We start from the raw sequence: 20,815 nt of genomic DNA on the forward strand, positions 1-20,815 counted from the left end.
ACTACCTGCACTGTTCTCATTAATAATCTTTGGTACCCTGTCTATACCTGATGACTTGGACACATTGTGGGGCTTTCTAGATTTTTTTTTTTTTTTTCTGAGACAGATTCTTGCTCCGTCACCCAGGCTAGAGTGCAGTGGTGTGATCACAGCTCACTGCAGCCTCCACCTTGCGGGCTCAACAGTCGTCCCACCTCAGTCTCCCCAGTAGCTAGGGCTACAGGCGCATGACACCAGGCCCAGCTAATTTTTGAGTTTTTGTAGAGATAGGGCTTCACCATGTTGCCCAGACTTGTCTCAAACTCCTGGGCTCGAGTGATCCTCCTGCCTCGGCCTCCCAAAGTGCTGGTACGACCTAGTGTTTCATAAAGGGAAACTTTTTGTCCTTAACTATACTGACAGTTCCTTCAAAGAAACATCTATAACTCATTATTTTACATTTTTTACTTTCAGGAACTTATTGTTGGAAATTAGTTAACACATGACCTGTTGAATTAAATGCTATAACATTTTTAAAAATAGAACCTTTTGATTAAAGATATTTTAAAGATCCCAGTAAAATATTCAAATCATTTCAAAATTTATTTTTAGTTTTAAATATAAAGAAATGGAATAAATTATAGTCTTAACTTTGAATTCTTTGATTCTCATTTTCCTTTTCTCCTTGACATGGGGATGAATAATGTAATAATATGGTTTGTACCTGCAGTGACAATAACAATATTAAATAATGTTCATCTAACACAGGTGCAAGTATTCTAAACCCTTTAAATGTATTTTCTTTCCATTAGCCCTTTGGGACTGGTACTGTTAACATGCTCATTAATAGACGAAGAACTGATATTTAGGGAGATGACTTCCAAAAGTCACTCACTTACTCACTTATTATGAGGAAGAAGGGAGTTTTGAGCCCTGGTTTATCTGAGGCCAGATCCCAAATCCTAATCATTGATCTTTACAGTCTCTCTCTGTCCCTAGATTAATTACTGCAAATGTCCGTCTTGCAAAAACAAGTTGAGCTCCTTCATGTATTACCAATGAACACGAAGTCCAGAACAGTGGCATTCACCGTGGATCCGTACCCCTCCAGTACACCATGATGGCAAGCTTTCATTCAGCTCTGCTGCCATGCCAAAATCTTGTCCTTCCAGGTTTTACAAGTTTTGGAAAAGACTAATTTATAGTTCACGGAGCTATGTACTTCACTGGGATATACTGAAATGGAGACCTGGCCTGTTAAGTACATGATATTTTATTTTGATACATTTAGCTATAAGCTATATACTATTTGAAGAAACAGTAGAAAGAGGCAAACAGCTGATTTCCCTTTAGCCTTGACTCTTGAGTACTCAGGGAATTGTTATCTGAGGGGATCTGTAATATGACAGTTTTTCATCTCTAGGTCATTAGCACTAAATCCAGTCCAGGATACTAAGGGCCATAAGGTGTTTTTTGGTGGCTATTTGACACTTTACAAGAAATAAATTTATGTTCTGGTGGACATCAGGAATATAGCCATAGAAGCTTCTAACATCTATGGCTTCCTGAAGGATTCTTTAAAGAAGTATGTTAATAAGAGTTGATAATTATATCAGAAATGATTTCCTGAAATCCGCACTGGAAATGTAAAAGAAAGCTTGAATTCCCTCCACAGACATGGGAAATGGCCCCTCCTATTGTAATATCAAAAGGCTGTGCTGAAATTATTTGCATAATACTGTGTGAATGACATGGGCCACATATACATCCTATAAACCCACATGGACAGCTTGGGACACCTACATGGACAGCACTCTTTCCCTATAGACCTTCTAGAATGGGTCAAGAAAGACTAACTGATCAGATGATGTGAGGGCCATCTGCAGTTAACAGGAGCATAATTTAGCTACTGAAGAGACCATATATGGTAAGAATTAAGAGCAGGGACTCATGCCAGGTTGCTGAGCTCCACCACCTACCAGCTGTGTAACTTTAAGGAAGGCAGGCACTTAGTCTCTCTGCCACTCAACTCCTTAGCTCTAAAATGTGGACCATAATAGAATCAACCTTGCAGGGTTGTTGTGAGCATTAAATGAGCTGATATATATGAAGTACTTAGAATAGTGCCTGGTACATTTAAGGATTGACTATTATTATTATTAGAGCAGAATATAGGGAATGATATTGATGTTCATAATAAATGTAAAGGAGCTCTTGAAATTGCAGTTTTTCAATCCTCTTAAGTGAACTAGAAAATATCTATATCTATTTGACATTGTCTGGGTGCCAGGCACCCAGCAGGTTGCCAAGGATACATACATGAAAAAGTCATAGTCCTTATCCTTGAGGGATTTATCATTGTGAGTAAGGCAGATATGTATAATAATGATCCTCAATTATTATGTTAAGTGCATGAATAGAGATGTCAAGTTGTTATGAGCTGATAAAGAAAGGATTGAATAATTCTCCCTGGGAGGGCTGCTCCAAGAAGATATTGTTCAACTGCATCTTAAAGAATGAGTAGAAGTAAGTTTACCAACATTCAGGACCTGGTGATGGATCTCTTTTTTGGAAGACGCTGTATCTATCTGTATTGTACCTAGAATATTGTGTCGACTTTATCACTGAATAATAGCAGTATTTGCTAATCAACTATGACATGATGGTCTCTTTATTAGATTTTCTACAAAAGGGTAGAGAGAAAAGAGAATGGGGAGGAAGAGAACGGGTGAGGAGAGAAAATCAGAAGAGGAGAAAGAGGAAAGAGCATAATTTTCCCAAAGGTAAAGTTAAAGATAGGAAGGTAAAAAGCTTCCCTGTGTAATATCCTATTCAAAGGCAATAATGTCCCAGTGGCTTATTTTAGTAAATTAATCAGACACATCGAAGCCAAGTAAGGGGCCCTGTCTTTCATTGTTATGAATGAAAGAACTTTATTTAGAGACAATTCCTCCAAGGAAACAATGCCGTTTTAACTGATTTTCATGTGACATCTGGATTTGTCCCTCAATAAGTAATATACAGACATTTCAACTGCAGTTTGCCCAGTTCTGCTTCACTGGTCATTGGGGAAATTCATCTAAAGCTGCAAAAAAGACTAGGAATGTTTGCATCATATTAATAAACGGGAAACCGAGGAAACTGCCAACTGGCAGCAGAGTGTGTTTTGGTGGTTTGATAAGGCTACTAAAGAGTTTATGATGTGACAGATGTTTCACTACACTATTGTGAAATGAATAGATTATGAGAAGTAATTAGATGTACATTGGAATCAATGCTGTTATCATCGAGGCCTTCGGGCGATGCAGTAGATGAGAGTCTTGGCAGCAGGTGGTCCAATGGCTCCGAGACAGGAAGACACACCGCGGGAGACTGAGTGACAGGTTTCACAGATCCAGGGGGTGAGAGATCTGAGCTAGGGCTTGCATTTGTAATCTTTACTCATGTATAAATAATAACAACTCCACCATTGACTTCATATGCTATGTCATAGCCTCTGTTACCCTCACACACGTAGAATAGTACTGGTTTCAGACACGCAAAGTTATTCTTGGTCTCCCTGTTTTCAAATATGCATATGTATGTTCAATTGTAACTGACAGCTCTATCATTTTTTGAGGGAAGATTTTTAGAGCTAATCATCTGATGATTACATTTATTTTTAATGCTTGGCATTGAGCCGCCATTGTACAAAACTTCCTATAGGTTGCAGATCAGAAGCTGAAAAGTACTTTAACTGCCTTTCATCAGGAAAATGATTTCTTCTCTCTGGCTCAATGACTAACATTTAAAGACACACATTTTCCTCTCTGCTCTGGGAAATCCCTTTGCAGGAGACTTGGCAGGGTCACCTTCCATCCTTGAAGCAACCATATGGAGCCTGCTGCTTTTAAGAGAAGGTTTTGGTTTCTGCCAGTTTCCAGGGTCAGCTATTAGCACACTGGGGAATGTTGAAGTTTTCAAGCACAGAATGAAGAGGGAGGAAAGAAATGGGTGATTAGGGGAATTAAGTAACTGATTCCCTGTGTACATCTGCCATCCCTGCAGGAAGAAATATCTGGTAGAACCATTTATTAGCCCCTATCTGCTTAAAACAGCAATGGTATTTATGTAAAAGAAGGTGGGGAGCTTTATTGAACAATCTTAATATGTAGTTCTCATAATTAAAGAGATCTTAGTAGGAAATATGTAGCATATGGTGTATACTCATTCACATGTATACAAGTTTATAATACTCTTACGTTTCTACCTCATTAATTCTATTAGTTCTTCTATTAGAAGAAGTTCCTCTATTAGTTCTTCTAATTCATTAGTTCTTCTATTAATTCTTTTAATAAGCATTCATTGAACCTTTGCTATAACCCTATTACTTGCTGTTATGGATATGATCTTAAGTGATTATGTCATGAAGAATGCAATTGCGTGTGTGTGTGTTTGTGTGTGTGCGCGCATGCATGTGCATGCATACATGCTTTCATGTTACTCCCTGTGTGCTTTCCACACAAGAAACTAGATATTTTGTTGGGGTGGTCTTTTTGGGTGCTTTCTTTGAGGCTAGTATGCATTATGTATCAGACTTCACAGAACAGAGAATAAAAATCGATGTCATCTAATGAAATAATATAGAACTATGATATGAAAAACCCTTTTAAAACTAAGGACAGCTGGTTGGCATTCTTAACTAATCCATGGATGTTTTGGCATAAGCAGTGGCTGCAAAACATATTCTAAGATGATAAGATTTTGTTTCTTATTAGTAATCTGCTTAATGAAAGCCTAGAAAAAATAATGTACTCCACATGCCACAGATTAAAATAAGAATGATAAAGATCTAATGTATGAAACACAAAGCTTTTGCTTTTCAAAGTTCTGCTGTATTGGCTGTGTCTGGGGATCTCTAGTGTAAATCATAAGCTCATATGATTCTGATAGAGCTATGGTTGATCAATCAAGGCTTCCTACCAAGACAATGATGCTTAATCCTTCATATATAACATGACCTCATCAAATGGGCACAAGAAACAATCTGAAGAGGAAGGATCTGTGCAATGGGTCTATCCCCAAATGAGCATGAAGTTACAGTAATAAAAGCAGCCACTTATGGAATACTCTGCTAAGTGCTTTCCAGATATTATCCCATTTAATCTTACCAATAGCCTTAGACAGTACATTCTATGATCATCTTTATTTTATAGATGAAAACATTAGAGTTTGGGTTAAGAAAATCACCCAGAGTTGTTCAAAGAATGTCAAAACCTGGAATTAAAACCAGTCCTCTGATTTCAAAGCTCATTTGCTTTGTCACCATATTTCAGGTCAAATATTGTTATTTGAGTTCCTTGCTTTTTCTATGGGACTCAAGGTCTGATAGGTTTCAAATAAAGAGGACGGTTATTCACTCTTGGTGGGAGTGTAAATTAGTTCCACCATTGTGGAAGACAATGTGGAAATTCCTCAAGGATCTAGAAACAGAAATACCATTTGACCCAGCAATTCCATTACTGGGTATATACCCAAAGGATTATAAATCATTCTACTATAAAGGCACATGCACACATATGTTTACTGTAACACTATTCACAATAACGAAGACTTGGAACCAACCCAAATGCCTATCAATGATAGACTGGATAAAGAAAACGTTGCACATACACACCATGGAATACTATGTAGCCATAAAAAAGGATGAGTTAATGTCCTTTGCAGGGACATGGATGAAGCTGGAAACCATCATTCTCAGCAAACACAGGAACAGAAAACCAAACACCACATCTTCTCACTCATAAGTGGGAGTTAAACAATGAGAACACCTGGATATAGGGAGGGGAACATCACACACGGGGGCATGTCAGGGGTTGGGGGGCCTTGGGAAGTATAGCATTAGGAGAAATACCTAATGTAGATGGCGGGTTGATGGGTGCAGCAAACCACCATGGCACGTGTATACCTATGTAACAAACCTGCACATTCTGCACATGATTCCCAGAACTTAAAGTATCATTAAAAAAGAAAGAAAACATTCATGGTAATTGTATTCTAGCATCTTCCCAAGAATTACTGTGATACATGAATTAGGGCTAAATTTGTTTTAAAATTATTTGATATTTTCGTATTAAGTATATTGCCTCAAAACAGAATATTTTAGGATTATTAGGCTTGCTCAGTATGACCCAACGCTTTTCTTCATACAAAGAGAATCAGTGACTGCTTGCCAAAATGTAGTAGACTCTGGCCTATTTATTATTATTATTAGTAGTAGTACTTTGTTACTTTATTGTATTTTAGATTCAGGAGGTACATGTGCTGGTTTGTTACGTAGATATATTGTATAATGGTAATGGTTCTAGTAAAACCATCACCCAAATAGGGTATAAAAACACAAATTATCTATCAAGTACAATATTGGTTACAAACATAAAACTTTGAACACAATTCAAAATATCATCATTAAAAAAGAAAATTCATGCAACTCTATTTTCTGGTTGAATAAAGAAAATAGTGGCACAAAACAAAGCTTAACAGTATGTACATTTATATTCATTGGGATTCTTGCTATATTGACTTTGCTCCCAGTATTAACTATGGGGCTTTGAATGAACGTGCCCATGGGTTCCAGTGATTGGTGTATTATTCCATCCGTACCATAGCAATTAATTACACAATACCCTCAGGTGGTTAAATTAAATAGTATCTTTGGGTGATTGAATTAAACAAGATCCTCAGGTGGTTTATGTGTACGTTAAAGTCAGAAAAGCACTAGCCCAACCTAGGCAATGCTTAAACATCTCCACCCATATGAACGCCATTCTGTCTTTGGACAGATCTGGCTTTTAAAAAGTTTGAAGTAAACTTCGTCTCCAAACAGCTATCAAACTTAGATTAAAACTCTATGTTGAAGATTTTATTAGGCAAATTGATACCAAAGTTTATATGGAATAACAAACATGGAAGAATGCTCAGAAAAACACACAAAGAAAAACAGCCAGACATTAAAACATACTATAAGTTTCTGTAATTAAAACATTATTGTATCAGCACATAAGAAGACAAACACACGAGTGGAACGGAAAGCAACCCAGAAATAAAGCCAAGTATATACATAAAATTAGTATATATTAAAGATTGTAGCTGAAATCATTTGAGCAAAGGTAAATTTTGTAAATAATGGTTCTTAGTAGCCATTTAGAAATAAATAAAATTAAATCTATTCCTCATATTATAAGAATAATCTCCATATCTATAAAAATTTGAAATATGAAGCCATATCAATACCAGACCAATTCATGGTTGAATTTCTCCTCAACCTAGGAATAGGAAAATATTTTTGAACTATGACTCAACATCTGGCAGTAAAAAAGGTAGTTGATAAGTAAGTTTGACTCCATAGATTTCTTTTTCTCATTACAAAAACACCATAAACAAAGTCAGAAGACTACTAAGACATTAGAGGAAAATATTTGCAACATACATCACAAAGGTCTGCTATCCCTAATATATTAAGAACTCTTAAAAATTGAGATACTGAGGACCCAAAACCCAATAGAAGAATGGAATGAATCCATAAATAGACAATTCACAAAAAAAGTTATCAAACGGCTTTTAAACTATGGGAAGATGTTCAAATGTACACGTAATTACAGAAGTGCAAATTAAAACAACACTGAGGGCCGGGTGCAGTGGCTCACGCCTGTAATCCTAGCACTTTGGGAGGCCGAGGTGGGTGGATAATCTGAGGTCAGGAGTTCGAGACCAGCCTGACAAACACGGAGAAACCCCTCTCTACTAAAAATACAAAATTAGCCAGGCATGGTGGCCCATACCTGTAATCCCAGCTACTCCGGAGGCTGACAGGAGAATCGCTTGGACGTGGAAGGCGGAGGTTGTGGTGAGTCAAGATCGTGCCACTGCACTCCAGCCTGAGCAACAGGAGTGAAACTCGGTTAAAAAAAAAAAAAAAATCCCACCACTGATGTGTTATTTCCCACCTAACAGATTGGCAAAAGTTAAAAAGCATTATAATATATTCTGTTGGTAAGTTTGTGGGAAAATAGGTACTTTCTCATGTATTTCTAGAGGGAAGGCATAGTGATACCTACAGCCTGTATGCAAGAAAATTTGGCCATATTTTAAAAATCTACATATGCACTTACTTTTAGACCCAGCAATAGCATTTACAGGAATTTACACTGTAATTACACCTCCAATAAAACACAGATTCTAAATAAATAAAACACAGTACACAGTTTTTAATTGCATCATTAACAATAAAAGTTTAAGAATATTAATCACATCATTGTTTGTAATTATAAAATGTGTGAAACAACCTAAATGCCCATACATAGAAGAGCAGTGGGATAAACTGTGATACATTTATACAAGGGAATACGAGGCATCTGCAAAAAAGAATGAAGAAGAGCTCTATGACTGATGTGGAATGCTTTCCAGGATGTATTGATAAGTAAAAAATGAGAAGTGCAAAGAGTATCTGTAGTAGGCTAATTTTTTATGTAAGCATGAAAGGAAAATAAGAAAATAAACGTGTATCTGCTTATATGTGGAAAACAACACAGTAAAGATAAATGAGAAGTAATGAGACTGGTTACTTACAGGAGGTATGGAGGAAAGAATGGAGGAATGAGAATAGAATAGAAAGGATAAGAGGAGAATGACACTCTTCTATGTACATGAGGTTTTGGTATAATTCTGAGTTTTAGAAGCTTGTTAATGTTTCACGTGCATAAAAATAAATAATTAAAAGTAACTAGAAGAGGGAGGAACCAAAAGTGTAATGTAAACAGTAACAAATTAATGTAACTGCATTACAAATGTATAGCAAAGCCACACTGAAGTGGGTAGGGAATAAAAAAACAGATCCAAGTCAATTTGGAAAACAATCTTTTGACAATATACATAAAGGTAAAAGACAAAAAGAACTGTACTCAAATATTGAACAATAGTTTTAAAATTTGTTTTTCACAGAAGTATGAGTTAGTGACTCTGAGACTACTTTATATGTAATCTGGAATTAAATAAATGTGTAAATATATTGTGGCTAATGAGGTCTGGGTTTTTCGTTGTCCGATAAGGAGTTACAAATAAGGGAAGAGACAAGGTTGGAATCAGCCCTCTGGTGTTGGACTGGAATGAGACGTATCGATATGAACTCATGGTTTCTAAAATATTTACAGGTAGACAGATACAGAAATTGATGTGTGTGCATGTGTGTGTGTGTGTGCATGTGTGTGGATACATACTTATATTTCCCAGTTCTTTATGCTAAGGGGGCCTAGAAGAAATGACACCTCAGAAGGAACAAACACACCAACACCCAGATCTTGGTTTTTAAATGCCATTTTCCAATAAGGGAAACAAGGATTTCTTGGAGAAATTGCTGATTTCATAAAATGCTTCATGACTTTCCAAGACTAGGACAAGGAAAAGAAAAACAAAACAAGATAAGCCAGGAGCATCGTGTAGTGCTAGAAATTAAGCAAGTGCTTAAAAAATGATAAACATATGTCAAAAGGACTTTGAAGGGACACAGGAGCCAATCTGAAGTAATTTTCACGGTCAAATCTAGAGAAAAGTGAATTATAACTCAAAGAATAAAGCAAATATTACTATACCTATTTATATCTATACTGATATAGATATAAAAATCAATTGAAAAAATTGTCGAACCAACAATTAAGTAGAGAAGGGGCAGCCCTTCCCTATGGTAGGATTTTAATTAATAGGTGTGAAAGAAATAATGCAAATGGAAAATCACCATTTGACTTGATAGATATATCACAGTAATTGTTGCAAACAGAAAGCACCAATAGATGCTAAAATTAGTGTGTGAAATTATGATCAGAAAACATATATTTACATAACTCAAAGTATCACCACACAAGATATCTATTAATTGCAAAGGGAAAAGTAGTAACTTTGCAGTGAAAAAGCCTGGAAGACATTACCTTTAACAAATGATTGGAGTTAACCTCATCAGTAAGAAAGCATATTGATATCATGTGCCTTCTGATATGATGCACCTAGGAGGGTACTATGTTATGGCTGTAAAATGCTTGCTAAAAATACGCAAGCCTGTATTTAATCATGAGAAAACTTCAGACAAGGTCCAATTGAGGTCCATTCTACAAAAATATCTGGCCAATATTCTTCGAAGATTTCAAGGCCTTGAAAAACAAAAACAATCGAGGAACTTCCCCCAGTTGATGAAGGCAAAGTATGAAATCCTCAGCTGTTTCTCCATGGTTGACTTTAAGCCCACTCATTTCCTGTTTACTCTCTAACAAGTTCCAGTTTGTCTAACTTCTCTTAAAGAAGGCCTCTGGGATGGGAAGCCATAGTCAAAGTCTTAAAAGTCAAATATCTTAAAAGGCTAAAGTGAAATTGTCATCTCGTTTGTTTCTGATATTTGACTCCCATTAAAAGGGACTGAATTCATAAAATTCCAAAGGAGTTATGCAATGTTGTTATCTCAAATTGAGGTGGGATACTTAAATAGGACAGAGGGGGTGACTGCCAAGCCACTGTTGCATCTGCAGCTGCCACACTGTTTCCTAAATCCTGCATCTACAGTTGATGCGTTATAGAGTCTCCATGTAGAATCTTGTATTCATTCCCATTATATTTTATCTTGCTAGATTTTACATCATTGCTCTAGCTTGTTGAGATCTTTTTCTATTTGAAGCTGTAATCAAATACAAAAGCCATTGTGCCATCTATAAATTTGTTGAGTAAGCCTTCTATACTTTCATCAGTCATAGATAAAAATGTTGAACAAAATCAATCTCCTTCTAGATTGATATTATTAGGTAGAATACATTTTCATCATACAAATTATTACTAACCCAACTCACACAAAGTATCCATGTATTCAGTCAAGCATGCTCCATTTTGTTCACCAGGATATAAAAGGGAAATTGTCAAACGAATTTGGAGTTTAGAGTCTTTTTACCACAGTTCATGAATTACTGTCCTACATTTGTTGTTTGGCTGAGAAAAGGGTCTCTCACAGCATCTAGTATCACAAAAGTCAATTGAAGTCTGTGTCAATCTGGCTTCACTTCTGCTCTGGCTGCCTTAGAATTATCACTGAACAACTGCCAATGTGTCACTCCAAATAGCATCTGGAGAAAGCAGAGACACTGACAAGCCAACAAGGTATTTTTTGTCCTAACTTCTGTTCCAACAAAAATGATGAGATTAAGTGAATGGGTACTTCATAATACAGGCAACTCGAGTTGCTCCCAGCCAGGAAACATAAGCTTTTATTAGCCCATTTATGCCTAGTGTTCTATTATTGGAACACATATGGGTCTTTTAACACAATTTAAATAATTACATTCCATAAAATTTGTCCAAAGAAAGAAAGAAAGAAAGAGACAGTCAAGTCCACTGTTGTATATGCTGTTCAATGATTTTTACGTCATATGTCACTCTAGCCAATCTAAAAGTAGAAACTATTACAGGCAGTTTATGGAGATTCTTATCTTATTTCGGGTGTATGTTTAAAAATCTAAATTGTTTACTGAATTACACAAAAAAATAAGGAAAGTCAAGTATGTTAATTTCTTTAAAATCACTTAAAATATTTGTCCTTCCAGGAGACTTATGTGCTAAAATTCACAGCATGTAATTTCGGCTGCTGATCAGTGTATTCTGATTTATAGAAGCAAGATATTGCTATAGCAGTCCCTACTACAGCCCATATTATTGACACTGGAGACATTTGGAGCTCTCTAGGTCTATTGTTTGAAAATCCTTCATAGTTGCCTGCACTTGGGGCCCCCTCCAGACCTCAACCTATATATTTCTTCATCTGTGTTTAGCTGAATTTGTTAAAGTATCCTTTGTAATAAATGACTAAATTTTCAAGGCAGAGAAATTCAAGATCAAGGTGCTGCCAAATTTAGTTTCCGATGAAGACTTCCTTCCTGGCTTATAGAAGGCTGCCTTCTCTCTGCGTGCTCGCAAGATCTCTTCTTTGTGTGCTTAGTTTGTTTACTGTTCCTATAACTGAATACTTGAGACAGGGTAATTTATAAAGAAGGTAAATTTGGCCAGGCACAGTGGCTTACGCCTGTAATCCCAGCACTTTGGGAGGCCGAGGTGGGCGGATCACGAGGTCAGGAGATCAAGACCAACTTGGCTAAAATGGTGAAACCCCATCTCTACTAAAAATACAAAAAAATTAGCCGGGTGTGGTGATGGGCGCCTGCAGTCCCAGCTACTTGGGAAGGTGAGGCAGGAGAATGGCATGAACCTGGGAGGCAGAACTTGCAGTGAGCTGAGATCACACCACTGCACTCCAGCCTGGGCGACAGAGCGAGACTGTCAAAAAAAAAAAAAAAAAAAAAAGAAGGTAAATTTATTTTTTTATACTTCTGGACACTAAAAAGTCCAAGGTTTAGGGGCTGCATCTGGGAACTTTGCTCTTTGCTCTTAAGGCCTTGAACTGACTGGATGAGGCTCACCATATTATATAGAGGAATATGTCCTTTATGCAAAGTAAAAATTAACAAAATTTATAAGAAATTAACTACATATGAATCATAGACCTAAATGTAAAATGCAATATTGTAAAACTACTAAAAGATAATGTAGGAAAGAACTTATATGACCTGGGGTATGGCAATTAATTTTTAGATGCAGCATTAAAGACACGATCCAAGAAAGACTTCAGTAAAATTAAAATCTTCTGCTCTACAAAAGTCACTAACATGAAGATGAGAAGACAAACCCTAGAGTGGAAGAAAATATTTGCAAAACCATCAGATAAAGGACCATTATCCAAAATACGCAAAGAACTTTTAAAACTCAACAATAACAAAACACACAACCCAATTAAAAACTGGACCGAAGGCCTTAAGAGACACCTCACCACAGAAGATATACAGACTGCAAATAAGTCTGTGAATGTGAAAAGGTGTTCAACATGTCATCAGAAAATGCAACTAAAAACAATAATGATGTAATCCCAGCACTTTGGGAGGCCAAGGCAGGCGGATCACGAGGTCAGGAGATCGAGACCATCCTGGCTAACACGGTGGAACTCTGTCTCTACTGAAAATAGAAAAAATTAGCCGGGCGTGGTGTCGGGTGCCTGTAGTCCCAGCTACTCGGGAGGCTGAGGCAGGAGAATGGTGTGAACCTGGGAGGCGGAGCTGGCAGTGAGCCCAGATTGCGCCACTGCACCCTAGCATGGGTGACAGAGTGAGACTTCGTCTCAAAAAAAAAAAATAATAATAATAATAATAATAATAAAGAGATATCATTACACAATGATCAGAATAGCCAAAATCCAGAGTACCAACAACACCAAATGCTGGCAAGGACTTGGAGTAACAAGAATGCCGCTGGGAATGCAAATTTGTACCACCATGTTGGAAGACAGTTTGGCAGTTTTTTACGAAACTGAACATACTCTTACCATATAATCCAGCAATTGTGAAACCAATCCTATAAACTTTATAAAATTAATCAGGATAAGTGAAAATAAAGCAAGCTTGCAGCACACTCAGCATTAATGATTAGGTCAGCTTACTCCCTGACCTGTTTCCTTACAGTTGTTTGTCTATTGCCCCAGAATCACATAAACCCTGTTACAAGATTATAGCTCTTCTCTTAACTGCTTTATAGATAAACATTGTGAAACATTGAGTTTTTCATCTGAGGTATTCTTTTGGGTCCTGCATAGTGGTGAAACTAACTGACACCAGCTGGTCTGAAGGATCCCATGAGAAGCTAACTCAACAAAGAATGCAGTTTCCACATCCTGATGATTTCATCTTCCTTACCCTGACCAATCAATTACCCCAATTTTCCAGCCCCTGGCTCTCCATAATCCCCTTAAAAACCCCAGCCTGAAAACTCCTCAGAGAGACAGATTTGGGGGTTCCTCCCATCTCCTTGCTCAGCTGCACTGTGATCATTAAACTCTTCCTCTGGAAAAAAAAAATCTTATAAGCTTTTTAAAAAAACACTAGGGGAAAAATAAAATTACAATAAAAATGGTGTATAGGTCTCATAAAAATCCCAGAAGAAAACCTAGGAGAAACTCTTCTGGACATTGTCCTAGGCTAATAATTTATGACTAAGACCCCAAAAGCCAAATGCAACAAAAACAAAAATAAATAAATGGGACCTAATTAAACTAAAAAGCTTCTATACAGCAAAAGAAATAATCATTAGAGTAAACAGACAAACCACAGAACAGGAGAAAATATTTGCAAACTACACATTTGACAAAGGACTAATACCTAGAATCTGCAAGGAACTCAAACAAATCAGCAAGAAAAAAACAAATAATTTCATTAAAACTTATTGAAAGTGGGCAAGTGACATGAACAGACAGTTCTCAAAAAAAAGATATACAAATGGCCAAGAAGCATATGGAAAAATGCTCAACATCACTAGTCATCAGCAAAATGCAAATTAAAACCACAATGAGATACTACCTTACTCCAGCCTGAATGACCATTATTAAAAAGGTAAAAAAATAGACATTGCATGGATATGATGAAAGGGAATTCTTATACGCTGGTGGTGGAAATGTAAATTAGCACAACCTCTCTGGAAAACAGCACAGAGATTTCTCAAAGAACTAAAAATAGATATACCATTCAATCCAGCAATTCCACTACCGGATATCTACCCAAAGGAAAAGAAGTCATTATATCAAAAAGGCACCTGCATGCATACACTTATTGCAGCACAATTCACAACTGCAAAAATATGGGACCAACATAAGTGCCCATCAAACAATGAGTGGATAAAGAAAATGTAGTATATATACACCCTGGAATACTACTCAGCTGTAAAGAAGAATGAAATAATGGCTTGTGCAGCAACTTGGATGGAGCTGGACGGCATTTACTCTAAGTGAAGTAACTCAGGAATGGAGAACCAAACACCATATGTTCTCATTTATAAGTGGGAGCTAAACTGTGGGTATGCAAAGGCATACAGAGTGGTATAATGGACTCTGGCTATTCAGAATTGAGGAGGGTGAGAAGGGTGTGTGGGATAAAAAGCTAAATATTGAGTACAATGTACATGATTTGGGTGATGGGTACACTGAAATCTAAGCCTTCACCACTATATAATCATCCATGTAACCAAAAACCACTTGTACCCTCAAAGTATTGAAATTTAAAATATATTTATATACATATAAAGAAAAAGATGTATAGGCTTGACCCTTTTAAAATCTCTGCTTTAGAAACATTATATACTGTAATAAAAGAAAATAAACTGAGAAAAATATCTAGAGTAAATACTGTAGAGGGTTACTCTTCCTAATATGTAATGATGCGCAAGTTGATTAAAAAATACTGAAGCTCAAACAAGTCAATATTGGTGGGAATACAACTGGCACAAGCTTTCTGAAGGGCAAATTTGATAATATATATCAAATGTTTAAAAAATGGTACACCTTTGACCTAGTAATTCTGTTTCTGGTAACCTATTTTAGGAAAACAATATTCTAAGTAAATAAAATGAAATAACAGGAGAAAGCAATACAAAAAAGATCTTAGAAACAGCATCATTTATAACCAGGAAAATCTATATAGACAAGAGAAACGTTCAGTAACATGGCAATAGTGAAATTATGTCAAATTAGATAAAATTTGAAAATCTCTAATTTACAATGTCAATATAAAAAAGATGAATAAATTATTACTTATGAAATAATACACATAAGAAGAAAAAAAATGCCTATATACGTATGGAAAGATTGTGTGCTTTTTAATTGCCTTTAAAACTTTTTATCGCTACATTTGAAACTTCATCCCATGGATGTTAACTGTCATGTGCTCAGTAAAAACGTCTAATTAAAATATAAATTTAAAATTAAAATAAAATTTTAAATGTGTTCATCCCACCCAGTGTGAGAATATATTTTAGGTTCAGTGTTTAGGTAATGACTTTTTCTCAGAGTGATAGTATCCCTTTTCATGTATTTCAAGATGGTGACAGGGAATATGGAATGTTACCAGTTAGTTTTAGCTTGCTTCCTCAGAACAGCTGCAGGCTTTCTTCCTGGGCTCTTTCTGAGATATACTGTGGTCTCTTTGTGGGACACCAGGAACACTCTGAGCATTGTAATCCTGCTCGACATTTCTCATCATCTCCATACCATCCCAGAAAAGTAATCCTTCCTCTGAGCTATACAGCATTTCATCTTTCTGTTACCAAGCAAGACAATGCATTTTAGTTATATGATTTCATGCAAAATGCCTCTGCTAAACTACGTCCTTAAAGAAAACAGGACTACTGTTTTCTTTAATTTAAATATTTATTTATATATTATATTAAATATATAAATATTATTCATTTATATAAATATTTATATATTTTAAATATTGTCTTCACCATTTATCAGGATGATTGACGCATCCCAGGGCCTCAAAAGAGTCTTGAATGAATAAATGAATAAATGAATCAAGAACATCAACTCTATCACTTACTGTACCAATTGCAAGTCTGGGTATGGCAAGTCACCTCTCTAAGTCACCATGTACTTCTCCCTAAAAATTCAGGTTGCAGAGACTTCCAGAAAGGCCTCAGAAGAGGGAAGCACAATCACCGAGGTGAAGGCTTTTGGTAAACTAAATTATTTAAAAATATGCTAACGTATTGACTGATTAGGTTCTTCTCCTAAGCGCCTTTACATACTGCTAAAAGAGACTTAAGAGCTAAAGCCATGACCATTTAATAATGGGAAAACATATGTGAAAACACTTGAAGCACAACAATAATCTACTACTTATATTTCTAATAGTAATAGCAACAGCAATAATAATACTTAAAATTAGCAGTAATATGTCCCACCTTATAAAATACTGCCCCCGTTTCAGAAGGAGTATGAGAAATAGTTGAGTCCCTATAGAGTAATATATTTATTTAAAGGAGGTAAAAAAAACTCTCAAAAAATGCTGAAAGACTTCATTTATTATTCTCTGTTTCTCTAGCATTAATGGTGACCCAGGGTCTTTAAAGATTTTTGTGCATCCCCAAGTACCCAACCCACTACTAGCAGGCTTGTTCTCTCTCTCTCTCTCTCTCTCTCTCTCTCTCATTTATAAAGACTAGCCAATTGCCATGGATATCTATTATACAGAAAATTAAATTAAATGTATGTGTTTGGCACACATGGCAAGTGTACCTGGCATTCAATAAGTTTCTCTCAGTGAACCTGACAGTAATGCATTTGACTAAGATGAGCTTGCTTTTTAATTGGGAATAAAGAACAATTGGTGCTTAGTTTTTAAGTATAAGGTGTGGATCCATGCAAACTCATTTTATTTTAAAAAGTGTGTAACTTTTTCTCTTTGCCACTTTATTGTTAAATGCCATTATTTAGAAAGCTGCTTTGACCAAACTGGAACTGAATTTTATTTGGCAATACCTTAGAATAAGAAGAAAAGTTTTGCCAAGAAAATGAATCATTTAAACAAAACAACTGGGCAGTTTTAGCTACTTCCGAAGCAGCCAATATATACAAATATGTGTGTGAATCTTTTATTCTTCAGTATAGTCTTGGCAAGAGTCCTACTTGCACACTTCTGTAGCATTTAGGAACAATAGGACTACATTGTTTTAAAATATTTTATAATTCAAGTTTATTCACTAACCTACTTAAGTCATCCAAATTAAAGTACAAATCAATATTTAAAAGCTATGTACTCTAATAAAAAATGGGTGACACACATAGAATAGACAATTCTTAGAAGAAGAAATATAAAGACCCATTAAACATGATTAGATATTCAGCCTCATTACAATCAAGAAAATGAAAGTAAAGATGAGACATATTTTTGCCTTTACATTTGCAAAGATATGATAGGAATAATAACTTCAACAAGTTGAAAAAGTTGTAGATACAGGATTATTTATATTATCAAAAGCAAAAATAGTACGGAAAACTCATGACCATCAATAATGGATTGGTAAAATAAATTATGGCATATACATACCACAGGATACTTTGTGGCCATTAAAAATAGTGAGGCTAATTACCATTTTGTTGGGTGGGGTCTCCAAGACTGCCCTTAAGTTTGACCACTCAGTAAAAGGATTCAGAGAACTCAGAAAAGCTCTTCTACTCATAGTTATACTTGATTGCAGCAAAAGGAGAATACAGATTAAAATCTACAAAGGAAAAAGGTGCATAGGGCCAAATCCAGCAGAAATGAGGTCCAGGTTTCCAGTTATTCTCTCCCAGTGGAGTCTCATGGGCAGCACTGACTTTTCCTAGCAGTGATATGTGACAACACATGTGAGTGTGGCCGACCAGGGAAGCTCAGCTGAGCCTTTCTGTCTAGGGTTTTTGTTGGTGGTTTATTGGTGAAGCACCCGCAGGACTAGCCCTAGCTTCTCAGTATCCAGCCCCCTACAGGTCAAACTGATACATGGTCCAAAGCCTCAGGCATACAAAAATGGGTATGCACCATAAATCACATTGCTAGCATAAATTGTCTGGCATGGCTCAAGGTCTCAGATATACAAAGACACTCATTGGCAAGGACATTTCAAGGGCTCACAGGTTCTATATCAGGTGCCTATCAAGGGCCAGTAAAGAAAACCTTTAAAATAAGCAACCCCTAAGCCTATTGAGTTAGCCATTTACTGCATAGTCTTCATTTCTTGTTTGTTTTGCCAAAATACACCACCAACAATACAAGCCATCAATAAAAATGATTGACTACACCAGTGTATGGGGTGGGGAGAGAAGGAAGATGAAGTGAAGACGGGTCCATGCTCCTGTGGAAATAATGCCAACATTGGCGATGAGTAGGTATTTGGTTTGTAAAAGTTCCCTTGTCTACCCTCTATTAGCTGTGCCCTCAGACTTAATTTTTACTGCAATCCACAGTATGAAATACATTTTACATAGCGACATAGCACATGCTTGTATAGGCATATCCACACTATTGAGACAAATTTCATGAAAAAACTCTTACCTTTACTACATACAGTGCACTCTGATATTTCCCATCCCATTGCATTCTTGTCTATTCTATATTCTTTATAAAATGTTACATGAGTTTCACTAATTTTATAATTTACTAATAGGTCACAACCCTCAGTTTAGTTTGATAAATATTATCTGTCATACTTCTAAGTTGCAGATATTCATTTTTGACATAGAAAGATTTTATCTTATATGGATAAAAATCAAGTTAGAGATTAATAAATGTACACCCTATTTTGATTCATTTTACATAAAATATTATAAATATATTCATATATATGTGTGTATCTATAGAGAGAGGTGATGAAATTTGTTCATTGAAATGTTAAAGATGTTAAAGTAACCTTTAGTTACTTTGTAAGTAAGTTTTTAAGGTGGGGCTTTGAATATTATGGTCTTTATTGAACTTTTGTTTGTTGAATTTACTTGTTGGCATGAGCATTTTTTTTTCTTTACAAAAACAAGAAAGCAATTTCTAAAATAAAAACGATATCTCAAAACAGCAAAGATAAAAAGAGTAATAATACTCATGCATGCCAAAACTACATTTACTGAATTCATCAGCCAGAGTTACCAAGATTTAAAATCAGTTTCAATTTCCAAATATCTCACATTCTTACTTCAGTAAATTTATTGAAGATAAGTGAGAAGCAAATTGTCCCTTTTTGTGACCATCAAACCATTTTAAACCACTACTCTTTTAGATACTAATAAGTTATTCTCCTTACTGGTGTTAGCTATAATCAAAGCCTAAATAAAATAATTTTGAATGTAATTAAGTAAATATATAAAACTAGCAAACTTAAATACATAACCCAAACATCCTTTTGTCTTTGTTATCTGAAAAAGGGAAATTATTATTAGTCAGTAATGTTAAACGTTGACAGTGATAATTTATTATCATTTGATAACTCCAAAATACTCAAGATTCTTATTCATTTGTCGAGCATTGGTGTTAGAGAAGAATGCAGTTCACTTCTATGGAACTTAAGGAATAAAACTTCAAATTAATAGTATTATAGCACTTTGGAAAATTCAATGTTAATTATGTTACATTCTGCCCTTGTAAAAAAAGAAAAAACTCTGAAACTCATATATGGTTTAAATAGCAATTATCTATTAGTTTAACTGAAACAAGTCATTTTTTTTTTTTTTTTTTCCGTCAGAAAGAGAAGAACTTACGCATAGCCACAGGAACTCATCTATTTTCAAGGCAAACCTGTGTCCCTGCAGCTGCCATTACCTTTACCATCTCATCAAATCAGACACTGGGCTAGATGATACATATGAAATTGAGTGATTACAGAATTAACAAGCTTCCCTGAAGAAACAATCCCTGATCCTCCTATAGTAGAATTCACATTCCTAGAAAACTTTACCACTTTCTCTTGTTTCCACTGTAAGAGATTTCTAGGTGGGTAAGGTCATGGTACCTTAACCTTTATTTGCATAGCTACTTTCCACCAAGATTACTTTCCTCTGTAAACACAGCACAATGGAATAAAAACCACATCCCCGTGTAAAAGTCTCCCTTCCTTCGTTTCTCCACACGTTAACCTTTCATGGCTGAAAAAGTGTACCTGATTGTTAATATCCAGGTCTAACCACATTTGTGTGTCTTCAAAGACCAATATGCACTCAGAAAGTATTTGAATTTCTCTTCATCTTGTGAAGATCTTCTTTTGTTGTGTAATTAAGGTGGCCTATAGCCAAACAAACATCTAACTGAATCTCATGGGAATTAATAAGCATGATTTTCCAGTGTCTTGGGATTAGTGATAGTTTTTGAAGAATTGGTCTTCAGCTTAATAATGAAAATGTTGGAGTGTAACTGGATTACAATATTAAATG

At 35.8% G+C, this 20,815-nt stretch overlaps 1 long non-coding RNA gene across 1 annotated transcript; it reads left to right on the plus strand.

Annotated features, from left to right (window-relative positions):
- The first annotated feature begins 1,024 nt into the window (after positions 1–1,024).
- Positions 1,025–20,238, plus strand: LOC134732608 (uncharacterized). The gene is made up of 3 exons (XR_010115924.1): positions 1,025–1,240; positions 2,658–2,762; positions 20,131–20,238. It is a non-coding gene; the product is annotated as an uncharacterized lncRNA (long non-coding RNA).
- The last annotated feature ends 577 nt before the right edge of the window (positions 20,239–20,815 follow it).

This window comes from Symphalangus syndactylus, chromosome 15 (genome assembly GCF_028878055.3).
Source record: "Symphalangus syndactylus isolate Jambi chromosome 15, NHGRI_mSymSyn1-v2.1_pri, whole genome shotgun sequence".
Lineage (NCBI taxonomy): Eukaryota > Metazoa > Chordata > Mammalia > Primates > Hylobatidae > Symphalangus > Symphalangus syndactylus.